This window comes from Macrobrachium nipponense, chromosome 1 (assembly GCF_015104395.2).
Source record: "Macrobrachium nipponense isolate FS-2020 chromosome 1, ASM1510439v2, whole genome shotgun sequence".
NCBI lineage: Eukaryota > Metazoa > Arthropoda > Malacostraca > Decapoda > Palaemonidae > Macrobrachium > Macrobrachium nipponense.
This window is the reverse complement of record NC_087200.1, coordinates 1,769,496-1,781,995: the sequence shown is the minus strand read 5'-3', so window position 1 is coordinate 1,781,995 and position 12,500 is coordinate 1,769,496.

Below are 12,500 nucleotides of genomic sequence, written 5' to 3'. Positions count from 1 at the left end.
GGACAGAAGATCATATGCTTCCGAATTACAGCTTTTATTGCCAGGCCTTGTAGTAAAGCAATGAAATCAGTGACCCGGATAGAACTTCCCTTCCCCCTACAGCCTCAATTTGATATTGCGCCTAAGGCCTTTTATTGTTATAGTCTTTAGGTAAACAATGTGGAAGTATTCTCTCGAGTTTCATTTTATTCTGTCCCTTTGTTGACTCATCCGTGATATATAAACATATAAACTGGGCTTACGCGGTGCACTTATCTGTTTTTTAACCCCCCCCCACCCCCCCCCCCCCCCCCCCCCCCCCCCCCCCAAACCCCCCCCCCCCCCCCCCCCCCCCCCCCCCCCCCCCCCCACCCCCCCCCCCCCCCCCCCCCTACAATAGAGAGAGAGAGAGAGAGAGAGAGAGAGAGAGAGAGAGAGAGAGATGGGCCCATTAAAAAATCCTACAATGAAAGGTAGATTGACTTTTATATTACAAGGATTTAGTCTCCAGACTTTTTAAATGGTCGCGTACGCCAGCGTATTAACGGAAAGATTATGCCAACTCCTCGTGCAGTACTTGTCCTTAAAAAAAAACTATTTGCTGTTATTTAACAACAGAAAGACGTTTAGTCACAAGTGAACTGGCTTTTGTTTTTATCATTTACGTTCCAGGTAGTATTCGTTGCATTCGTATATGCACAAAATCTTTGGCATAATTATTCCGCTTTCTGAAAGACGCAAGGTCTTCATTTTTCACATCAGAAATACACATCTGTATAATGACTCGTACAATATTTTCATGATTTTCTTCGGGAAAATCAAGTCAAGATAAATTAACGTCTTAAATCATTCTTTGAATTATTTTTAGAAATATTTTTATTTTTGTGAGGTAAAAGTAATATTTTCCAATAAATGACGAGATGCAGAATTATGGCGAAGATTTCTATCGCTTTGCGAATCAGGATGGAGGGGACTTCGGTCATTTGATTTCATTTGCTAACTGATTTGGCGATTTTTTCTGTGTCAATATCTGTTTGTTGGTCTTCCCTCTCTCTCTCTCTCTCTCTCTCTCTCTCTTCATTAAGTTTGAACATGAAGAGTGAATTATATATGAGGGCAGAAAAAGCGAACATCTCGGAAATGTAATTACATTGAGAGGTAAGCATATAATTCTGCAGTTTTGTTGATCATTTATTATTTCGATATTGGTAGAAAATGCATAAATTATCTCATTTCATATGAAATTATTGGTGCTTGGAGCGGAGTTCACTCCAGTCTCTTTTGAGGCGAATAATATGATAATAAGATTAAGCTTTCAATATTTTATTGCATGAATGGAGTACAAATTAAATCCACTCAAATTATGTACAACCGCCCATAGATGGTGTTGAGTAAAGGCTACGTTTGTCTCTTAATGAATTTCATTAATTATTCTTCCTTTGTATTGTCGTACACTGAATGTAAAACTTGAGTCAGCAAACTCAATGGTGTGAATTTTATTTTTTTAGAATTCTTCAAATAATCTTCTCTAATCGCGAATAATGAAAGTACCAGTAATATTCGATTGTGATCGCTTCACATCGTAAATCTAAACGCATGACGGAAAATCTCGCCTTCAAAAAAAAAAAAAAAAAAAAAAAAAAAAAAAAAAAAAAAAATTTACAGCAATAACAGGAGGACAGCCTTTTCTGGCTGTCAGCACTCGTAAAGATTTTTATTGCTCCCTAAAATCCAGGGCTATTTGGGTCACTGACATCAGTCTGTAGGATGATATCAATGGTATACTTTGCAGGACCGCCAGACACCAGGAAAGAGGAATTAATGATGCTTGAAGACAATATATCAAATAAAAGATTCCATTCTATCTGAGCCGTCATAGTTAAATATGGAAATTTGTTACAATGGTCTAACTTCATATCGTTAATATTATTAATAAATATGTCGCAATTGAAACTTAATGTTTATGATTTATTAGTTTAGCAGTAAGTCTGACTGATGTTAATAGGCAAATAGATGCCTGTCTCAAGAATAAGGCTGCTATTTGCCAATGAAGACTGCATATTCTCCAGTACCTGCATAATCCATGAATTAGCCAGACTATATATATATATATATATATATATATATATATATATATATATATATATATATATATATATATATTAGGGCTTGTGCCTTGTATGATAAGGCGCCCTATGAGGTAATGTTAGACTTGCGATAATCTATACGCTAAGTCGGTTGGTATTGCACTTCCATCTTCAATGGAGTGTCTGCGGTTTTGTAATCACTTACGAAGTCGGTATTATCTTGTTGTTATTACGACGATGTGTTAAACTCATGGTTCGGTGAGGAGGTTCTTGTAGAAAAAACACCGAAGTATAAAAATAGATATATTCTTCTGAAGTTTTACATGCTGAAGATCAGATATGATTGTACAAGTCTTCTAATAACGATAGCTTGATCGCTTCTGCCAATGATGATGGCTACTTCTGTTCTCTCTACATGATAAAGCTTAGGTAAAGAGATACAGGTCTTCTAATGACGATAGCTAACTCTGTTCTGCTCGTCTACCATCTCTGTTACAAGTTATGAAGGAATGAATAGACAGTAGTTCGAACATATGAACATACATACAAATGACATAGTTTCATACGAACACACAATCAAAATGAGACACGCTACAGATCACGTAGGCCGTTTGAATTATAGGTCGGGGTAGTTGTCTCAAGCAGGGAGCTTGGACTAATGTTTATAAACAATTGAATGACTACAGGTGACGGCATGTTATCTTAGCCTACATACTTATTGTATACGTCATCTTTAGCGTCTCTAGTCTGATCACATTCCTGCAAGCAATCTTTTATATATATGGACTACATTCCATATTTTTATTATGTAAACACTTACATTAGCTCGGTCAGCTACCAAAACCAACTACTGAATATTACTCAAACTTGACTTGCATTTGACTTATAGGAGTGTGATACCAGACACTATGTGAATATATATATATATAAGTAAATAAAAATTCATGGTGTACATGAATTGATTCAAGTAATAAAATATAAAACAATGATATTGGTAAATGATAGTGATCACGTGATATATAATGATACAGTTTTTCACTTCATCTCATTAAGATACATATGCTACAGAAAATACTAATGTACTCTGACAATTGCATAGAATGAAGATTAACATGATAAAAAAATCATATTTTAACTGATGAAAAATGGTCTTCATATATGAATTGATAAAATTATTAATGTTTATGCTGATTGATTCGTTGATTTTTATGCTAAATGTTATATATCTGATTAGTAATTCATATACTAACTCATAAATAACTGCAGATATTGGTAAGATAAAAGGTAACAGATTGATTATAGGCTACCTGATTTGTTTATACATATGTATATGGTATTCATATAATTATGATAATATATGTGCACTTTAAATAGATTCCTATTGCGTACACGCAAAGATATATGTTTTTGATTCCGTTATTTATGATCATTTATATATAGATTCCTAGTGCGTACACGCAAAAAATATATTTCGATTCTGTTATTTATGATCATTTATATATAGGATACATGATACTTTATATATCGGATACATGACCGAGGTTATACTACTTCACTTTTAACTAGCGTTCGAACAACTTTTCGTCCATTACACAGTTCCAGACAACCACCTATAGCCCAATGAAACGGCCTATTTCACAGGGTTAAAACAAGGGGAAAATTTGCCTGGGCGGGTCCAACGTTCTATTTTTGCGCTCATACTTATTCTCTGCATCCTAAGCTACACGATTACGTTCGCGATGAATAAAAAAACATCCCCAGCACGAGTCCTTCGCCAGCAAAGTAGAGTTGAATATCCTTCGGGTCGTAATTGTCGGAAGTATGTCCCTTTCGTAGTCGATTCCGACAGCCGCCGGAGCATTCCGCATTAAAACGAGATTAACGACGAGATACGGTGTCGGTCGAAGAAGTCCATGATGGTGCTTATTCCTTTCACATTGTAGGCGGTCGTTACTCGACTGCCGTCGTCCGCAACGACGAACGATTTTTTTGAAGTTGCGATGTGAAAACTCTCGTACTGCAGGATACTGTAACAGGTTCCATTAATCAGCCTGCAAGTGAAATTATACTTGTCACAAGGGCAAAGTAAATACAGACGACATCCAAATACAGGGGAGGGGAGAGAGCCATTTAGACCAGACTTAACCCACATGAATTCGCTGATATTTTGGAATTCAAAAGAGTCAGCTGTACAAACTTTTTTATCCATGGCATTAACAATGAGTGAACCTATCCAGGTCTATGAGGACTGTAAAAATATCCATAATTATAAAAAATAAATAGATATCATTACGAATCTCAAAGAAAATTCGATATTACTGGTAGTAAGTTACTAGACAAGAAGTGAAAACGGAGCTATTTGTAAGACTGCCAGGCAAACATAAGAGTCATAGAGAATATTAATCATGATTCTGTATTTCTTTATGCTAACTGAAATTAAGTTGTGATAAAATCTGATCCTATGTGCCCCTGATAAAAGTTTCATATTCAATTTTCTCGCGCGCATCCTCTGAGGTTAATTTTAAAAACTTTATTAACAGGTAGGAGATGCAACGAAAAAACCCACTATGGTAACTATTTTTTCTAAATAAACTTTGGGTTTTTTCAAGAAATGTGACATTTTCCCATGAAATAATGTTTTACTTGAATTGTAATAGGCTAATGTTGCAAGAATAAATATTTCATATATATATCTTGATACCTTCTAAATGTCTATGAGGTTCAGAAAAAACTAATTCATTTTGTTGTTATAGAAATTCTATTTGCTTATTTTGTTATTAATTTTAAAATGATTGCAACTCCTTAGCTAAAGTTGCATTGCGCATACGGATAGACATGTCTGCCTTGCCCATTTTTTTTTTCTGAGAAGTTCGGGCTAAGCATTCCTTTCTCCAGTCAATCTGCTTTTGCAAGCGCGAGATGAAGCCTGTGTAAGCAGATTATTGAGGTTAAAAGGAACAATACTGATACGGCAATGATGACGTCGTCACTTGGCAGGAGATTGCTCTCAGCCAGCTAAGAGTTACGTTACTTGCTGTAATAAATACGACTTTAGGATAAATTTATTATCTTTTTAATACTCGACCCACACGAAAAGAATGTCTGAAAAAAAACAGTACCAAAATTGAACAATATATTAGTTTCATGTTGGAAATCTGCATAATTGTAATTATGTTAAATTAAATATTCCTTATTCAAACTATATGAAAAAGGTTTCCATACAAATTCTATATATATTATTAGCCCTGTATAAGATTCATATAGGATTATTTCATAGATAACATTTTCACTTCTAGACTTCCTGACTTTAAAATCTCTTTTATTTTATTTTATTTTATTTATTTATTTATTTATTATTATTATTATTTTATTTTTTTTTTTTTCATTGACTACGAATATAAATCACCGGACAGACAATATGTCAGTAGGTTTTGGATATGTGTTTGAACTTTTAGCTTATTTGTCATTACCAAAGCATTAAGTTAGAGTTCAAATCTTTACGCATATATATTTGGATATTTAATTAACCTAAGGTTACGTTTTGCTTATTGATTTTATCGTGATTCCTTTTTTTATTATAATTTGTAACCCTTCCGACTTCTTACGGAGTAATTATATTGACTCCACTTGTATCCATATGTATTTTATTTTTTTTTTTTTTATATTTATTTATTTTATATTTTTTTATATATATTTGATAATTAATGGTTGGCTTGAATATGGAAAAAGTGTTCTAGCGGCGTACCGTATAAGGCTACTTGCGGCATCAATTCTATAGATACAAGATATAAATGATAAAGGTATTTAAAACCGCGAGAACCGCTATAATCCAGTTCGGATCCAATATCACGAGTTGTAACTCGTAAGACATTGACACTTCCTATTTAATTATCCGTTATTCTACCAAACCGATTGACTTCTTGGGTGATAAAAATATATTATTGGTTTTCTTAATGGAAAGGAATTCACACAACGTGTTAAGGAGATTATTATTGATTTACACCACCCGAGTCACAGATTATTATGTGTTGAATTCCATATTTACTGATTTAGCACTCATAAATATTCCTAACGCACTCATTGCGGTGTTTGTTTCTAGTGCTATTAATTCTATATAACGTGTCTAGGAACTATTAACACTAAGAAGTGTTTTTATTCCCTCTGTCAGACTCATAATTCTGTTAATAATTCTACTTATTTTCTTTCAAGGATTGATTTGGCACAGGATAGGCCCTTAACTGCAGGTGTCTTAGTGTGTCCCTTGTTTTCATGACACGTGTTACAATCAGTTATGTGCTTTTTATATCTGTAAGCTTTGTAGGCCAGTAAAACAGTGATTTGGCTTTCTGTGACATAGGAGGGAACCCTGGATGACGGAATGCAACCAGTTTATGACGATTGGTATGAGAGAGTTATTACTACTACCTGGTCGTTAGTCCTCTGCTGGTTCTTCGGGTTTTCCTCGTCACAGACCTACATATAACATTACATTTGATTACATTATGTTCTGATTACACATACTATAATATACTTTTGCTTAGGGTTTCTGCTCGAAGTGTTTATTGTTTTTTTGCCTAGCCACTGACCCTGTTTCCGTTTCGAAGTGTTTATTGTTTGGTGTTTATTGTTTTGCTTATCGCTGTTGACACTTGCTTTGTTCAGTTTGTAACAGTTCTGCGCTCCAACCCTGATATTCAATGCTCGCGATCTCTTGGGTTAAGGAATTTTCTTGTTTAGATACAGTTTTAACAATAGGCACGGATGTTTCTATATTATTTAGTCTAATTAATGGTTCTTTGCAGTATGGTGCGGGATTGCGGGATAATGCGTCAGCTATGATAATTGCTTTCCCAGGTAGATATCTTATCTTGGCTCCAAAGACCTGAATGATCGTTTGTCACCGAGTTCCTTTTGGACTGTGATTAAAGCCTTTGAAAAACTCGGTAAAGGACTCATGTTCAGTAAGGACTTTATCAGGATAGCCATAGATTATGAACTTAAAATGTACTAGTGAGGTAAAGATACCTAGCCCTTCCTTGCCTATTACTGCATATTTACTTTCAGAGGGCTTTAGTTTACGTGAATAAAAAGCTATAGGAAAACTGTTTATCATATTATTGAAGTAGTACCCTCTTACCCCTTGGTCTGAGGCGTCTGTTGCAAAAAAAAATTCCTTATTTAAATCGGGGATTTTTTAAGTTAGGTGAGCTGCATTATTCCGCTTTTAAGATATCGAACGCCTGTTGATGCTTTTTAGACCATAATAAATCTACGCTCTTCTTCGTAAGATCTGTTAAAGGAGCTGTCTTGATTGAAGAGTTACATATTTTACATACGATTGTAATACCCACTACAGCGCCAAAGTGCTGTATCCCCCTTTTACGTTAATAGGTACCGAAGTTATGAATAGCCGACACCTTATTACCATGGACTACTTTAAGACCTTGACTAGACACATAAAACCTAGATAAACATGTTCGGTTTTTTAAAACAAAAACTCACATTTAGATACTTTACTCTGAGATTATTTGTCTTTGTCTCTGTAGCACTAGCTCTAGTTTATGTGAATGTACTTCTAAGGTATTTAGAAAAGATTACAAGATCAACCATATAAGCATGTAGGGTATCCCCTAAAAAGTCTCCAAACACTATATTATAATTTGGGGTGCAACGTAAGCCGGAGGCATACGTAAAAATTGATAATGTCCCCTGAGTGTGCTGAAAACGGTGTATGAGGTACAATCACTTAGGTAATGGTATCTGGTAAAAGCTTTTAAGTAAGTCCAAGTTGGTGAAAAAAAAAAATTTCTAACCTAACAGAGATAAGATGTCGTCGGTACATCGCACTGGAAACTATCGGGAGTCGTTTCCTTGTTTAAGCGACAGAAATCTACGCAGATACGCCAAGTCCGATCTTTTATGGCATGACGTTTGAGGGAAAAATTATATGGGCTTATTTGATTTCCTAATGGCTCCTATTACTAACATTTTTCAACTGCGTCATTTACCTCTATTTTGAAATTTCAGTGAGAGTCTATACGAAGGTACGTATATAGCTTTATGTTTGTCCTTAGACCGTATTTTGTGTTAAATTACATCCGTTTTTCTCCCAGAGATCACTCGCTAGTGGAGAAACTTCCTGGTATTCAGGTAAAAGATAAAAAAAATTTCTGCTGAATCACCTCTGCTTGAATGACTTTACGGATATTACTTTAGATAGATTATCAGAGAGATTCATCTACGACTGGTTGGGCGGGATTAAAAATTAGCAACAATAAAAAATGCGATATTTATAACTTCCGTATCCACGATATGTATACGTTTGTGGATCACTAGATTTAACTTGTGCTGCTAGTCAACCGTGTCTAGGGCTTTGTTCGCAGAAATCGTTATATTTCAGAGTGTCGGGAAGGATTAAAATTTCATTTCCCAGCAAAGTCTTTTTACACGCACTAAGACATTCGAGGGTGCATGCTTCTCGAGATTTTGCGTGCAAAGTGCGACTGCGGTTGTGGGAGAATTCTGTTGGGTCATTTGAACAATGTTACGATTTATGAGACAAATGTATAGTTCCTTTATATAAGTTATTATTTGATTAACTGTCTCATTTTTGTTCAAACGGATTTTAATATGTTTGAAGGTTTATAGGATTTTCCTTTGATAAACACGCCTTATTTTGCAGGATGTAAGATAATATTTTGTGTATCCCTAGATGGATATCTTACAATTACACTAGATACAGATCAATGTTTTTTATAACTATAGAGGTATCTGTAAGCGCTCGCTTATCCGGACTTCTCATTAGGGAAGTTCGAACAACAGACGGTGAGTCCGTAAATACAGGATATTACGTGTACTAAAGAAATAAAACAAGATACTCTAATTTTTACGGCGCGTACAGTTGGGCTTAATCCACCACTACTTATAATAACTTACGTATTAAAAAAAAAACGAAAACCTGCTCTGATTACTTTATACGGTCGTGTGTTTCATAGGAAAAATCCTTTTTAATTCAAAAAGATATTGGCATGTATGAACCAACATCGCTTTTCCCCACTCTGCTAGAGTCGCTTATTGTGTGGAATTTGCTATGCTTTGAACACTCGGCAGATTTAACTGACCTTGACCGCTTGACTAGGTGACACAGTCACCGAGTTTGCTTGTTTGATTCTGAACGGGCTACTGTTTCTATTTCTTTTTGTAATAATTAGGATCCTTCTCTTTATTACCATCGGCAACGTATTGTGTGTTTTTAGCATTATGTTTGCTGGGTTACGTATAAAGCAATGAATGACGAACCATTAGGAACTGAGCGATTACTAATAAGACAAGTTATCACTACTGCATACAATATTAACTGTTTGTACTTCATTCTTTGCTAAAATTTGAAATAGTAAGGGATCCTGGTCAGCGCATTTAGCCTGATGAAAGTTTTTTTACAGTCATGTTATTCCTTGCAATCCAGCCATATTTTTAAAGTTAAGTTGAGTCATTGAGGTTCGATATTTTATATAACTCAAAAAACTCAAGGCTAAAACTGCGATCGGGACTTGCAAAGGAGCATTTATTGTCATGACCCGAAATAGTGTTACCTCTAATTTATATAGATTTGTACGGGTGTTCCACTTGTTTTTTGTGTGTTTTCTAAATCACTACGGTGCTTAACGGCCCTATCCATGCATCTGTATAAATACAGACGTCCACTGCGTAAACGCATATTCACTGTTTAATATGATTTGTTACGTAAGGGATTAATAATCACCCAAAATGATAAAATTAACATAGTATATGATTATGATATTTCAGTAGAACTTCTGGAAACAGACACTCAAAGATAAAAAACTCGCAGTAGCGAAATCTCAATGATGTAGATAATTTCTGTAAAAAAGTAAGATTAAGAATGTCTCGTAACTTCAGCCACAGGAATAACGAAATTCGACCTGCAAAGGAAACACAAAGTTACTCCAAATGAATAAAAATGTACTTAGCTTGCTTTTGTGGGAAGTCACGGTGTTCCGATAACGACACACGGCCTTGGTCCTCCTTCTCTATTTAGCGGATGACCTGGTTTGGCTTCAGTTTCCCACCGTGCGCGTTGTTTCGATGATTCGAGCCCTTGAAAGATCCGATGCTGCAGACGCGTTCGGTTTGTTTCTTGGAGTGCCGGAAACGCTCACTAACGATGTTTTCTTGAATGATTCTAATGAGAGACGAAGCTTGCGTTGTCGTAGGAAAAAGGACACGTCGGTTTTTTGTTTCTTGAAGTTATTCACTAACGATGATACTAAGTTGCTTGAAGAATCTCTTGCTTTCGTCGTCGTTAAAGAGTTCTTGTTGTTTTCTGAAGTCGCTCACTAAACGATGAAAATAAGTTGCTTGAAGAATCTGCTGCTTTCGTCGTCGTTGAAGAGTTCTTATATGATACTTCATTATTCTGATGTTTCTTCGGAGAAGTTGTAGAGTTCTTCTGGTCCACTGCCACCAATATTAGGGCTTGTGCCTTGTATGATAAGGCGCCCTATGAGGTAATGTTAGACTTGCGATAATCTATACGCTAAGTCGGTTGGTATTGCACTTCCATCTTCAATGGAGTGTCTGGGGTTTTGTAGATCACTTACGAAGTCAGTATTATCTTGTTGGTTATTACGACGATGTGTTAACTCATGGTTCGGTGAGGAGGTTCTTGTAGAAAACACGAAGTATAAAAATAGATATATTCTTCTGAAGTTTTTACATGCTGAAGATCAGATATGATTGTACAAGTCTTCTAATAACGATAGCTTGATCGCTTCTGCCAATGATGATGGCTACTTCTGTTCTCTCTACATGATAAAGCTTAGGTAAAGAGATACAGGTCTTCTAATGACGATAGCTAACTCTGTTCTGCTCGTCTACCATCTCTGTTACAAGTTATGAAGGAACAGACAGTAGTTCGAACATATGACATACATACAAATGACATAGTTTCATACGAACACACAATCAAAATGAGACACGCTACAGATCACGTAGGCCGTTTTGAATTATAGGTCGGGGTAGTTGTCTCAAGCAGGGAGCTTGGACTAATGTTTATAAACAATTGAATGACTACAGGTGACGGCATGTTATCTTAGCCTACATACTTATTGTATACGTCATCTTTAGCGTCTCTAGTCTGATCACATTCCTGCAAGCAATCTTTTATATATATGGACTAATTCCATATTTTTATTATGTAAACACTTACATATATATATATATATATATATATATATATATATATATATATATATATATATATTATATATATATATATATATGGCAGGTAAAAAATGTTCTGTAACAACAGAATTCCATCTAATAAAAGGAGCCCATAAAAACACCAAAATGTAGAGAGAAAAGTACTATATTTCAGAGACTGCTGTCTCTCTCTTCAGGTATATGAATGAGAAAAGTTTACAGAAAGGTGGTATTTATACCAAGAGATCCGTCCACAAGTAAGCCAATTTAGGTCACCCCCGCTGATAATCTTCCTTTAATCTTCTTAAGCGTTGGTTGAATGTAAACTTAGTCGACGACATCTGAAATCCACGCGCCTTTTGAGATGTTCATTTACCTGCTTCTCTTTTATTAATGCCGATTCCATCATTTGACTCTTGTACCGGCAGTTGCTGCTATAAATTACACGTGACATTCCAGTTTATTCTATGGTTATTTTCAACCATATAAATGAACATAACCATAGAATAAACTGGAATTTGTCACGTGTAATTTATAGCAGCAACTGCCGGTACAAGAGTCAAATGATGGAATCGGCCTTAATAAAAGAGAAGCAGGTAATTGAACATCTCAAAAGGCGCGTGGATTTCAGATGTCGTCGACGAAGTTTTCATTCAACCAACGCTTAAGAAGATTAAAGGAAGATTATCAGCGGGATGACCTAAATTGGTTTACTTGTGGACGGATCTCTTGGTATAATACCACCTTTTCTGTAAACTTTTCTCATTCATATACCTAAGAGAGAGACAGCAGTCTCTGAAATATAGTACTTTTCTCTCTACAATTTGGTGTTTTTATGGGCTCCTTTTATTAGATATATATATATATATATATATATATATATATATATATATATATATATATATACTATATATATATATATATTTATATATATTTATATATATAGTATATGTATGTATGTATATATATATGTATACATATGTATATATATATGTGTGTGCCTGTATAATTGTAAGTAGGTATATATGTTTAGAAATTTTCTGAGGACATATGGACACTATTTCCTTTTAGAACTGTCGTTTGCAAACTTTTACCGTCAGAAGCTAAAGTTCCAAAACAGTCAGGACTGACCAAGAGATTTGTCAACTAAGGGGAGCATTATTTAATACGTCTCAAAAGAAACAAGTCATAAAACAACAAACAAAACTAAAAAAA